The sequence below is a fragment of the Chinchilla lanigera genome, unplaced genomic scaffold, assembly GCF_000276665.1.
Source record: "Chinchilla lanigera isolate Chin_1 unplaced genomic scaffold, ChiLan1.0 scaffold00276, whole genome shotgun sequence".
In the NCBI taxonomy this organism is placed as follows: Eukaryota; Metazoa; Chordata; class Mammalia; order Rodentia; family Chinchillidae; genus Chinchilla; species Chinchilla lanigera.
The window spans coordinates 4,330-9,432 of record NW_004955677.1 but is presented as its reverse complement, the minus strand read 5'-3'; the positions used below and the strand labels follow the sequence as shown (position 1 = coordinate 9,432).

At 54.2% G+C, this 5,103-nt stretch overlaps 1 long non-coding RNA gene across 1 annotated transcript; it reads right to left on the bottom strand.

The window, feature by feature from the left end:
- Positions 1–1,768: 1,768 nt before the first annotated feature.
- Positions 1,769–4,590, bottom strand: LOC106147663. The gene is made up of 3 exons (XR_001232592.1): positions 4,504–4,590; positions 4,211–4,373; positions 1,769–2,363 (listed from the first exon to the last, which is right to left on the bottom strand). It is a non-coding gene; the product is annotated as an uncharacterized LOC106147663 (long non-coding RNA).
- Positions 4,591–5,103: the final 513 nt, after the last annotated feature.

Genomic DNA, 5,103 nt, shown 5'->3' with positions numbered 1-5,103 from the left:
CCTGTTTGTCTACGCGTATCCAGCTCTTTCCTGCTGCCTTTTCCGTGTACCTGAATTTTTCTGATACACTCTCAGAGGAGCTCTCTCATCACTGCCACCTAGCGGTCATAGAGGTCTCCTACTAAAATGAAATATACATAGATCAAACCATCTGCCCATGGTCCAAAAGAGTTGCCTTATTTCTTCATTGTTCTGCTTAAGACTTCCACTTCTATGCTACATAAAAGTGTTGAAAATAAGCATCTTGCCATGTGCCTGATCTGTGAGCAGGAGCTGAAAATGGTCACAATCATAAATTTTTTCACTCATATTTTACGAGCACTAACACCAAGTAGAATGTTGGGCTGGTCAGAGTTACCTCTGCCCGGAAGACCCCACCCTTACCCCAGGTTCTTTGGAGATGAATCTGCAGCGCTAAGCCGGAGAGGAACTGGCGAACTTCGTCTGCTTGCAACAGTTTGCGTGGCCACGAGGGGGCGATATGGTGTCACTGCATATTTCCGTGGCCTGTGTACAGTATTTATGCTTCTGTAGGAAAACGCCCTTCTGCTCCCAAGAGCCTATTGAGCCTCCCCTGTAGGTTTCCTGGATGAAAAGGCTTATGTAAAATGCATTTCATTTTAACTATATTGTGTGTGTGTGTGTGTGTGTGTGTGTGTGTGTGTGTGTGTGCCTGGGTGTGTGTGTGTTGTGGCTGCGGCTCTATTGCAGGGATAGCAGCCACAAGGCATGCGGTGGTCAGGATTGTGTCACCCCCTGAACAAATGGCCCCACGAAGGAACTGCCCAGCCACCGGCTGGATTCCTCCTTGCAGTAGCATGCTGCTGAGTTCTGTGCTCACCCAAAGAAGGTGGACAGGACCGGGGCAAGGAGGCAGTGGAGAGCAGGAGCTGAGCCTCCACAGGAAGCAACTTGCACTGAGTGAGGGGAGGGAGGGACTCAGGTGGAGGCCAGGGCGCTGCTGGCCAAGGCTCACAGGCTCCGACATGCTTCTCCCTGCTGCCTCTCCTTCCACTTCAAGCAGCAGCGACCCAGATGTGGGGGCAGGAGGGCCACGCAGACCTCTGGTCACCCAGAAAAAGTCAGTGCCCTGACCAGGAGCCTGGAGTCTGAACAGCGTGGCCATGAATCCAGCCACGTAGACCAGGACTGAGTGCCGCTCCCAGAAACACAGGAGACCCCTTAGATGCAGCTGAAATGCAGATCCCCATGTAGGAGGTCTGCGGAGGGCCTGAGATGCTGCATTGCTGACCAGTTCCCTGCTGACACTGATGCCGGAGCACCACCCCTGAGGGAGCAAGTTCTTCATGGACTCACGTGGGCGCACAGCTGGGCTCCCTTATGCACCACCCGGTGGCCCGCAGACCTCTGGTCCCGAGGCACTTAGCTCCTGCACACCATCCCTCATGCCAGGTCCCCATCTGCCTCCCCTCACACTTGGCACAAGGTCATTGGCTTCCTGGCTCTGCCATGGCCCCACAGATTCTATCTCAGCCTTCTCCCCTCAGTGACATGGGGATATATCAAGATGCCTATGTCAGGGACACTTCCTCCCACAGCCTGAGCCCAGCTGTCTTCCTCAGCGCCCTCATGGCTTCTCGAGGGACCCTCTGGGAGTGGGCGTGGACGTTGGGACCTCCCTGCCCAAAGAGAACGAGTGCTGCTTTTCCCACTCCACAGAGCAGGGACCCCCAGTTCTAGAAAACTCAAAATGTCTCCAGACACACTAATGAAACAGTCAGTTGTGTGCCAACAGTGCAGGGTTTTCTTTATTTTAAGGATGCCAGGGAAGGGAGAGCCCTCGCTGAGAAAGTTCTGGTCAGTTGGTACAAGCCCACGGGATGGCACCAGAGCAGCCTTCCCAGAGGGGTTGGGGGGCAGCAGGGTGCAAAGCCATGGACAGAGGTTAAGGTCACAAGAGTGGGAAGGCCCTGCAGGTCTCCTCCTTACTGCAGTGCACAGCTGTGGTTTGGAACCCAAGTGGGGTTGCACAGAGGATGGGAGGGTGATTGAGGGCCACATGCAATGTAGGCCTCCGCTGGGGCTCAGCAGGCTCAGGACCCCACAGGACGAGGAGAAATGGAGCTGGAGGTTTGCCTGCTGTTACAGTGAGCGGCAGCCTCTGCTCAGAGGTCAGGGCTCCGGAGGCTGGTGTAGCTCATGGAAGACAAGCGGGAAGAGACACACACAGAGGTACACTGGGCCAGGGAGCCCACTTAGACTTTCACCGAAGTAAGCTCAAGATCACCATCCACTTTCACCTGACCAATGGCCGACAGGCGCGTCAGGTGGTGGGCATACTGCAGCAGGAGTTGGCCGTCCACCATCACCTTGTAGCCCTGGGTTTCGCATAGGATCTGCACCTGGGCGGAGAGGCCTTGCCATTTACACTCCATGCAGAAAGTCCTCAGCCCTCCTGCAGGCTCCGGGCCCCTCCTTCCTTCCTCCTCCTCTCCCCCAAATAGCCCCGCCCCCGCCCCTACTGAAACACCTGCTCCTCCCTAAACACCTTGTGCGCTCCTCCCTGGACCTCAGCATGCGCAGCTCCCAGCCTGCATCTCTGCCCTGTGTCACTGCCAGGCACTCAGGACCCAGCCCCCTCTGGCAAGCCTTTCCTGCCCCACCGGACCCTCCCAGGGGAACAAATGCATCATCAGGCCAACATGGGGCAGCGGTACTGGCTCAGGGATCTGTGTCCCCCATGTCCACACCTGGACTCTGTAGAGGCAGCAGGCCCTCCTGACCCATCCTTTACCGCCCAAGACTTTCTCCAGCGGGCCGTCAGGGTACGAAGGGCAGTGCTCACTCTTCCATCACACTCGCGTGCAGGGCACTGTGCTAGCATGCACAGAGACTACCGCGGCTCATTCCCACAGCTCTCTGAGACCCCGGGATTCTTAGCCTCATTTGTAGATGAGGAAACGGAGCTGCAAAGACCCAGTGACTGACCCTGGCTGAAGGGCCCTTCCCCAAGGTGACACAGCCACCTATGAATCAACCTTAGTGTTCCCCGCTGTTGTTCCCCAGTGGCTTCTCACTGCAGTAAATCCAAGCTCCCTTCCCAGCCCACACAGCTCTACACCAGTCATTTCCAACCCAGACTGCAGAGTGCAGTTGTCCAGGACATAATCTCTGCCTAAGTGGGTGCCTGGGCTGACAGTCTCTAAGGCTGGGGGAAGGACAGACATCATAGACCTGCCTTCCTTTCTTTTTTCTTGGCCCTTCCTTTCTTTTCCTTTCCTTGCCTTGCCTTGCCTTCTCTCCTTTCCTAGCCTTGCCTCCCCTCACCTAGCCTCACCCTGCCTCGCCCTGCCCTGCCCTTCTCCTTCCTTCCTTCCTCTTTTCTGTCTTTTTCTGTGACACTAAGGAATGAATCTGGGGCCTTCACACTGTGCTACCCTCTTTTTATTTATTACTTTGACTTGGGGCCTAAGTCACTAAGTTGCCCAGCAAGTCAGACTTGCTGGGACCCTCCTGTCCCATGTGATGCTATCACAGGTGCATGCGCCTCTGCAGCTGGCTTTGACTTTTTTTAAGCTCTGTGGAGGATCCAAGTGTAGTCAGGGTGGAGAAGGCCTGCTCTTGGTGATCAGACTGCAGCCACAGTCCACCCCTCTCCCCCTACTCTGCACCTTGCAGTGCAGTTGTGGACAGGCCCCCCCCTCCTCTGCACATCAGGCCTGAAATGGGGGTCTCTCCAGCCCGGGCCCTGTGTGCCTTCTGCTCAGCCCTGCTCCTTATCTGTGGTGATCGGCTCAGGCCTTGGTCTCCTGGCTCCTCCCTACCTATACCCAGCCCCATGGGGGAGGACCTGCTCTTTGCTTCCTGGCTGCATCCCTAGGCATGGGGAACTTTCTGCACCACACAGGCCCAGTCAAAGAACTGCTAAATGACTGCTGGGTGAACAAGCAAATAAGTGACTGGCACCTCATTCCTGGGTATGATTGGCAGAAATGGGCCATGTGATTGCTGGCAAGCAATTTATCCTGGATTTTGTTTGCTCATCTATAAAAATTCAGTGCTAACATTTGCCACATGGGAGACAGTAATCTTAAATATTAATAGTGTGTGGCACATTCTCTCTCCCTTGGGGCCCAGCTCTCTTATCACAGGCATCAGCCCCTACCCCTTTCAAGGTACCCCACACCTCCTCACCCCTTCTATCCTTGCACCCAGTGAGCTTCTGAAAATCCAGGCTGTAACATCTTACCTTGAAGCTCTTTCCTCATCTGAAAAGCATATTTATGGGTGGGATTCGCTCCGCTGACCCCCAGTTGCCCTGGATCCGAGTGTTGCAGATCACTGCCTTTCCATCAAAATCAGGCTTCATTTGGAAGGCGATGTCACTCTCAGTGCACAGCTCAATGATGAAGCTGGGGTGGGCACATCACGTGGACCTTCTCCATCCTCTGAGCTCCGGTCCTCCCCTCCCACTCACTCCCCACCTCCCTTTAGCCAGGGGTGGCCCTCTCCTCCCTGAGATCCCTGGAGGTCCTGTCTTACCTGTGAGCACCATCCTTGACAGTGCCTAACACAGTGATGACCTTGGATGGGTACAGCCCACCTGGGATGGAGGCATTGTAAGGGAGCTGTTGAGAGGATGGGACAGGTCAGCCAGTGACCCCAGAGAGCCACCACTGCAGCAGGAAATTCTGTACCAATTGTCAGGGACTTGAACAGTATGCTGAGTCAGAAACCATGCCAAAGGGTAGGCATGGTCTTTCCTATGAAGCCAGGGCATCTTTACTTGGTTCATTGGTTCAAACACCAAGAGAAAACTTACTGTTCCCAAAGCAGGAGGCCTTCACTGTCACGGAAGGAACTTTGGCTGGACACTAAAGCATTCTGGGGTGATAGATAAAGGCCATATCACTAGCTCACACTCAAGGGTCCATTTTAACATGAAAAGTTCCTTCCACAAAATTGTTATATATATCAATACATGTAACATGTCACTCAGATTTGCAAAGGACCCTCTTGAATTCTGTAAGTCAGAGGATGAGCCCCAGATTTCACTACTACTGACCCTGGCATGGGAAACACAATCTCTAATTTTCCTCAGATGATGTTTACGTGAGTTCCGGTTCAGAATCTGTGGAAAAT